This window comes from Ursus americanus, chromosome 13 (assembly GCF_024610735.1).
Source record: "Ursus americanus isolate L20-20 chromosome 13, mUrsAme1.1.p, whole genome shotgun sequence".
NCBI lineage: Eukaryota > Metazoa > Chordata > Mammalia > Carnivora > Ursidae > Ursus > Ursus americanus.
Window position 1 is genome coordinate 68,944,376 of NC_142139.1, and position 8,700 is coordinate 68,953,075.

At 40.7% G+C, this 8,700-nt stretch overlaps 1 non-coding gene across 1 annotated transcript; it reads right to left on the reverse strand.

Moving 5' to 3' along the window:
- Positions 1–8,132: 8,132 nt before the first annotated feature.
- LOC123777467 (U6 spliceosomal RNA) lies at positions 8,133–8,236 on the reverse strand. The gene has a single exon (XR_006775652.1). It is a non-coding gene; the product is annotated as a U6 spliceosomal RNA (small nuclear RNA).
- Between the last annotated feature and the right edge of the window lie 464 nt (positions 8,237–8,700).

Here is an 8,700-nt window from a genome sequence, read left to right on the forward strand (position 1 = left end):
TTTTAAAAAATAAGCAAATCAACTTTAAAAAATACATAAAACTTTCTCATTGAATGTCTGCATGTTTTTTAATGCTTTATGCACCTTCTCCCTGAATCAACCTCCTACTAATATCCTCCTTCCAAAATCTGCCCGTTCCAGTGTAACTATCTTCACCTTCTTTTTTATTTTTTATTATGATATGTTAGTCACCATACAGTACATCATTAGTTTTTGATGTAGTGTTCCTTGATTCCTTGTTTGCATATAACACCCAGTGCTCCATGCAATACATGCCCTCCTTAATACCCTTCACCAGGCTAGCCCATCCCCCCACCCCCACCCCCTCTGAAACCCTCAGTTTGTTTCCCAGAGTCTATAGTCTTCACCTTCTCTTTTAATATCACCTTCAGTTTCTCATCTGAAACCTGGTTCCTCAAAAACCATTGCCCCCCGCCATCTTCCCAAATAGTTAGTCTTCCAATTCTCAAGACTGATGAGTGGAGCCCAAAGGTCACTTTGTCCCAATGCTGTTCCCAGACTGATTTTGCCACTGTTCTATAAAACTGATGACCAACTAAGGTTTAGCCTGCTATGTGCTGAATGTTTGTGTCTCCCCGAAAATTCATACATTGAAATCCTAACTCCTAAGGTGATGGTACTAGGAGGTGGAGCCTTTGACAGATAACTAGGGTAGAGCCATCATGAATGGAATTAGTGTCCTTTTATTGAAACCTGGAAGAGTTTGCTCACCCCTTCTACCGTGGGAGCACACAGTGAGAAGACAGTCATCCACAAACAGGAAGTGACCCCTCACCAGACATCATATCTGCCACCATCTTAATCTTGGACTTCCTGCCTCCAGAACTATGAGAAATAAATTTCTGATGCTTATAAGTTACCCAGTCCATGGTACTCTGTTACAGGAGTCCCAAAGAACTGAGATAGGCCATCTGGCTAACCCCCTTTCCTCCTCTCTTTGTCACTCTTACCCAGGCCAAGTATACTCTGGAATGATACAGAGAACTGCCTCTCATTTATGGATGATATTGGGTATCAGGCTCATGATTGTCCTTTTCACTTTCAAGTCACATCATCAGTCTGGACAAATTCAATATTCATGAGAATGCTTCATCCTGTGCTCAAACTCTTAGTCCTTCCTCAGCTCCAACTCATATCCAAACTGCAATCAGGAGGTACACCCCAGTATGGCTGTGGTTTACTCTGATTGGTCATTCTCATACCAAAATGTATTGAATATTACCGTTTTCTGACAATGGTACAATTCAGAAATCTTAAATCTAGAATCTCCCCCTTCTGACTGCAACATCCCTCCTTTATGGCTCTCCTATTCCTTTATTTGCAATATTATCAGTCCTTTAACCTTCCTCTGACCTCAGGCCCTTGACATTTCTACATTCTCCTGATCTCCCAACCCCTGTCCTATCCCCAGCCTCTCCCTGCTCAGCCTTCTACACATGGTTAATCACTTCAACCACGCAATTGCATTGCCCTCAAATAGCTTGCCCCATCAATCTCTGTCACACTCAACTGGAAAAATCCCAACATGCAGCTAGAGAAGAAGATCATAAAGCCATGCACAGATTTGGTGTCACTTAAAATTGATCAGCTTCCAGCTGATCAGGACCCTCAGCGCTGCCTCAGAATCTTCTTATCCATCCCCATTCAGCTCCCTATTCCACTCTCCATACCAAAGATTAAACCTTCTCCAGTCCCACCCAACCACCTCTCTACTAATGCCCAACAGGAAATCTTGCCTCCCACTGCACAGACAAAATAGAAACCACCATGTGAGAAGTCCCTTAATTCCCTGCCACCATAGCCATCCACATCTATCTTCTTATATATTTCCCGCCACAAAAGGTGCAGAATCTCTCTTCCTGTCTCAGAATAATGAATCCACCTCAGGTCTGGATCCCAACTGTATTTCCCCCTCATGCAAGACCCCTGGCCTTCAGGTGCCCCTCTCCCTTTATGCCTCCCTCCTCTCAGTGCTGTCTCTTCTTTCAGCTGTCTCTCTCTCTCTCTCTGTCTCTCATAACCACATCATCTTTAAAGAGATGTCTGCATTCATTTCCATTTCCTCACCTCTTATTCAGTCTTTAATTCTTTAGAATCTGGTGTCCACCTCCTCTGAAATGACTCTAAACTAGGTCAAAATATCTCCTGTTGCTAAATCCAAAATCCTTATCTCATGTGATTCATCTGCTCCACTTGGCTTTGATAAACATTCTGTCCTCCGTAAAAGGCCCTCCATGACAACGCTTCTCAGTCTCTACTTCTTCTTCCCATTCCTGAGATGAAGGAGTTGTTCAGATTTCTGTGCTGGCCCTTCTTTTCTTTTCATCCTGCATACACTCTTTTGGTACTATATCTACTCACATATTTCAATTCCTGTTTATATGTTAATAACTCCAAAACAGTATTTCCCTGGAAAATAATCCACATATCCAACTGGATACTTCCTCTCTAATGTACAATAGCCACTCAAAACATAACACATCCAAAAGTGAATTCTCCAAACCTCCTTCATTGTGAGAGAGTTGCTTCTTATCTGTTTTCCCTAACTCACTGAATGGCATCTCCGGCCACCCGAATACTGTCTTCTACTCTCGCCCCTTTCCCTCTGCAAAGAGATTTCCTTCTTATTGTCTTTCTAATCTGTCCACTTATCCACATTCACATTGCTACTATCTTGACTTAGGCCTCATTCTCAAAAGCCTCCTAAACTCTCTCTCAGCTTCCCGGAATGCCCTGCCTTTGCCCCCAGATACATTCCGTTCTTTGGGGGCAGTAGACTCTTTGCGGAGAGTAAATCTGATTCTGTCACTCCACTGCTTAGAAACCATCAATGGCTACTCTAAAACATCAGAAAAAGATGCACACAGCACACACTGAATATAACATAAAATGCTACATAATCTGGCCAGTTCTTGCTTTTCAGATTATCTCTTGCCAATCAATTCAAGCCCATCCCACTTCTCTCACTGTGAGCTCCAGCCATGTATGTAGTATGTGCAATTTCATGCGTCTACCATGCTCTCCTTGACCTTTGTTAATACCATTGTATTAACAATACAATTTCACTTTGTAAGTATTATTCCATCTTACACACACACACACACACACACACACACACACACACACACACACACATTTCCATATCAAGCTAACTGCTCTTCATCCTCTGGAACTTGGTGAAATCATCCTTTACTCCAAGAAGCCTTATGTACGATTACCTAAGACGGAGTCAGCTACTCTTTCTGTTGCTTCCAAAGCTGCTTATGCTTACTTCCTTATTGGAGAATTTAAACTGCCAATGGACTTGTATTTCTTCTCTCATTAGCTATATGCTATTTGAGAACTAGGTCCGTATCTTTTTTCCAAAATTGTATGCCTACTGTCTAGCACAGTATCTGGCATATAACAGGTACTCTTGTTGAATTTAATTGAATGAGAATGTGGCATAGTTAAATTAATAGAAAAGTGGTCATTCTCTTTCCAGAAGATTTTGTTCTTGGATAACAGCAAGACACATGTGAGACACACAAATTGCTCTTAGCATCTATAATCATAAACACTCTGATAGGAAAAGTGGCAAAAGAAATGAAAGCAAATTCCAAAAGAACAAATACAATTAGGCTTTAAAGATGAAAAAGTTCAAGATCTATACCTTTGCACCTATATACCTGGAAAAGATTTTGTTAATAATAAGTTCCAATGCTGATTAGTATTTGAAGAAAACAAAACTTTCGAACACTACTGACAGGAATGAAAAATACAGTACCTTTTTGGGTATATTTTTTTCAATACCTGTACAGTGTCTTAAAGTTTATGCCTTTAAACTAGAAATTCTATAGATAGAAATGTAGTAAAAGAAAATGTAGTATAAGAAAATATACACCTGTAACACTTCACTATGGAGATATTAACTACAAAAACTTTTCTGTTACCAAATAAAAATAGTCTCTATATGCAATAATAGATGAAGGGAATTGTAATGAAATAATATTTAGTCATTAAAAAGGATAAAAAGCATATTTACAGACATAGGAAAAGTTCAAAATACATAAACGATAAAAAAAACTTAGCAAAATCTATGTATGATGTAATCTCATTTTTGTATGTGTATATGTACATATTTATATATATGTAGAAGGTTACATAATAAAATGTTGCTAGTAATTGTTTTTGTCTTAAAGAGTTGCTTGCCATTTTGGTTTTGTCTTTTGGAGTGTGGTTTTTTTTTATTATTTCTACAGTGTGCTATTTTTATAATAAGACAAAAATAAAATTTTAAAGAATCAAAATCGAAAAGCAGGCCTTAAACAAATCAGTCACTTACTGCCGTAAAAATAATTTACTTTGACCTTAAAGCATCCAAAGTATTAATACCATGGTCTCACCATATATATTTATATAAACATCCTCTTCAAAGTAGCAAGCGCCCTTGTCATATTTAACTGACAGCTGTTCGTATATGCATCCAACGATTTTGATATTTAAGAGATACGTGTCTGCAACTAATGAATCATCGAGCCTTACATCGGAAACCGGGGATGTACTGTATGGTGACTAACATAATATAATAAAAAATCATTATAAATAAAAAAAAAAAGAGATACGTGTCTATTCCAAGAAAACTGCTGAATCACACAACTCAAGGTGAAGACAATTCATATATCATGCAACATCATTACCCATCTCCTACTAAGTGCCAGGCTCTGTATTCATCATGGTCCAGGACTAATAATCCCCTTCACTCCTACAAAATAATAACAGCTCAAAATTTTTTCCAGTGTTTTTTTTAATTTTATTAAAGACTTTATTTATTTGAGAGAGAGAGAAAGCACAAGCAGGTGAGAGGGGCAGAGGCAGAGGGCAAACAGGCTCCCCACTAAACAGAGAGCCCAATGCGGGGCTTGATCGCAGGACCCTGGGATCATGACCTGAGCCAAAGGCAGATGCTTAACCAACTGAGCGACCCGGGTGCCCCTTTTCCAGTGTTTTTAATGAGTAAAAAACACTTCCTACCAGGTTACAAATATGTTGTTCCTTTCCATACAATGATGAAGCCATTGGCATGACAAATACTTTGAGTTGTTTTTCCAAATGGAAAAATAAAGTCACACCTGATCTTTGCCCCCTCCTCACTCTCTTGGCTGTGTGAACAAAGGCAACCATTTGCAATGTAGCTTGCTGTAGGGGAGAGGTTCTACCTGTACTCAGGAACCAGAGCAAAACCAATTGCCTCACTTTTGATCAAACCCATTCTTCAGTCCTCATTATTCTATGGGTAACAACCTATCCTAATATTCTAATGAACTAAAAATCACTTGGCCCTTTAGACTCTAGAAGGGAAGTAGCAGACCTGGAAGTAAAGTTTTATAGGACCCACAGTGGCTCAGTGACAAACTGTCAGAGAAACAAATATGGAAGTCTCCAACCCCCAAATCAGAACATATGCTTTGACAAGCGACTTAAGAGGTCCATGAAGGAGGATGTTGGGAGTCTGCCTATCTCATAAAATCTGGGCTAGAAGGTCACCACACCCAAAAAGACCACTCCTACTCTAACCATCCCCACCCCATCCACCTTTTAGGAGCATTTCATCTCTAACAACAAGAAATAAGAAGCCTGGGGCTCAGTGCAAAGAAATGGAATTAGTGACAGTGCCTCGCTCTAAAGCTTCTGCCAGCTGCCATGAAGCCCACATTCCCAGCTCTGCCTCACCTCACCTCTCCTGCAAGAGCCCAGCATTGCTAACACACGCCCTTGGCCCTGGGCTCAATGGATGTAGCATTAGTGTACAATCCTCAGTACAACTTCTCTTGAACCCTCTGACCCTTCTCAGCAAATCCTTCTGGGCTCCAAAGGAAGCCAATCCTCACCATCTCCACCATCTAGTCCCTTCCTTAACTTTCCACCCCCTTCTTTGTTCTCCTGCAGATCAACACATTATGTAACTTAACTGGGTTCTGAATCTTGTCTGGACCATGGCAGACTCAGTATACTCAGATAGTAGAAATGATCGCACCGTAAAATAAATTCATGGGGCCATCTAACAGAGTAGCTGCAGGGGCCCGGCTGAGAGCTGGCATCTCCTGCTGCCAAAATCTAGTTTCCCTTTATCTTTCCTTTTGTTCCACTTTCTTTTCATTTAAGGTTAATGTGGCTGGGTTTTTCAAAACAGGTGACTCTAGCTATGTTAATAAAGCAAGGTGTGATAGCATCTTCCATGATTTCAGATGTCAAACATTGAGGAGAAGAGGGAAAAGTACTTTTAAATGACCACATCCTCTTAATAACATTCCAAAGGAGAGACCGCTTATCTCGATTTTAATTTTTCAGTCTCCTTTCATCTCTTCCTCCAAAAATATGGCTGAGAGCAAGATCACCCATGAAGCACTTATCGGAAAGACATTAACTAACATTTGTGGGAGCCAGCTAAAGTATGGGGCAGATTGAGGGCAAGGACTGGATGGGAAAAAGTGACAATGGTACCTGATGAGAATACACTTTCTACTTTGTAAGGCCGGGCATCATTTATAAACACAGATTTGAACACACTCGAATATTAAAGTTATTTGAACAAAGTGTGGCCTGAAATTCACCTCTGAATTTCCTTTCAAGAAAGCTAATCAAGCAAAATGCTTAGGACAGACAAACTTAGGGAGAGAATGGTTACCTTATTTAGAAATTTGAATTGTTTTCAGTCCTCAAAAAGTTCTGATTTAAAACAATCATTCTTACCTAGTATTTAAACTGTGGCTTTAAGCCTCTGTTGGCCAACGTGACAACACCTCCCTTTATATGAAAGCCAGACTTCCAGAAACTTCAGCATTGGTGAGTGTTGCTCAGAGTGAGTGTTCCATGAACCACCTGTATGGGAAGCACCCAGAGTCCTAGGCTGGTCTAGGCCCCATTCCCCCTTAGTCTCCATCACCCCAACCGCTTTCCTGACCTTCCAAATCAGAATCTCCTCTGAGATTTAGCCTGGAGTCTAGGAAGGCATTTCTGGCAGCATGGATGGATATATGTCATCAGGCAGAATTTGGCCTATAAAAGGCTTCTATCCAAGCTAAAGACAGAATTGAAGAATCCTGGGCATCCAGAAGTATCCTGGGACATCCAGACCCATCTATTGATACCTAGATAATGACCAACAGCACTTTCACTTATACTAAAGAGAAACTATGGAGCCCAATGAGGCTCCTAGATCAGTGTAAGGGAAGAAGTTAGGAATTAAAGACCAGAGACAATGACAATGACCAGGCAGAGGTTCAAGTCCAAAGACAGAAATCCTGAAACGAAGATCAAACTCCAGTGGCAAAGCAGTTGATCAATAACTATAGAAAGAGCTATAGTTAGCAGCAAGATGGACATGGTGGTATGCTGAGGTCTTCTGAGGAAGGGGCTTGTCCAAGGCAGCTTGGTCCATGAGCTGGGACAAGACGTGTTCACATAAGCACTCAAGCACATCTGATTAACAAGAACAGATGAATACTAATTAAGAGCCCAAGCTACTCCCAACATCAAGTCTTCCTGAGCTCAGTGTCATACAGGAGTTTCTATAACAATGCTTTGTATTAAATATACAATGCCACCAATGGCTACAATTCATCGTCACAGGGAAAGAAAGAGGACAGGGACACAGGCGCTTGGGAGGAGAAGGAGCTGACATCACGTTATATCCCCAGGCCGAGTTTTAACAAGGAGAGGTAACTCATCATTAGCCCAGTGTGCAAGTTCCAGCAATCAAAACACTCAAGCCCAGGCCCAGGGGAACAGGCACATCTGTAGAGGAAGTACTCTCATTGCTCAGTGTTGAGCAATTGGCCAGGCAAGAAGTGAGAGCAGAAGTCGGAGCTTTTCTCTCTCTCTGGCTTTCTCCAGCCTATTAAGTAAACCAGCATTGCAGGCAGCATGAAATGACATAAAATCTACATTCTTTGAGAACCGAGAGGGGGCACTACACTACTACACCATTTAATAGACCCAATTACACTGAGAAATAAGCTGTGCTATCCCCATTTTACAGATAAGAAAGCCAAGGTACAGAGAAGATAAGGGATCTGCTCAAGAATCTTTCTGACAATTTTTCTTTTTTTTTTTTTTTTTGGCTCTTGAAAAAAATGACAGAACGCTTCACAAGTTTTCATGTCATCCTTGCGCAGGGCCCATGCTTATCTCTCTATCATTCCAATTTTAGTATACGTGCTGCCAAAGCGAGCACTCTGGCAATTTTTCATGCTCAAAACATTTTTGTTTTGATACATACATTTCATACATTTTTCAGAAGCTGCTTCTTTTGTAGTAAAAAACAAATCATATGGCGATTTCATTACTTTTATCGTGAAAAAGGACTTTAGAAGTTGGATGCACATATGCATATATAAACATGTACCACCACAGCCTCCATCTTGTATTGAGTTTGGAGAAAGAGAAAAGAATTTCCTGTGGATTTTCTTTTTTTTTTTTTTTTAAAGATTTTATTTATTTATTTATTTATTTGACAGAGATAGAGACAGCCAGCGAGAGAGGGAACACAAGCAGGGGGAGTGGGAGAGGAAGAAGCAGGCTCATAGCAGAGGAGCCTGATGTGGGGCTCGATCCCATAACGCCGGGATCACGCCCTGAGCCGAAGGCAGACGCTTAACCGCTGTGCCACCCAGGCGCCCCTCCTGTGGATTTTCTTAA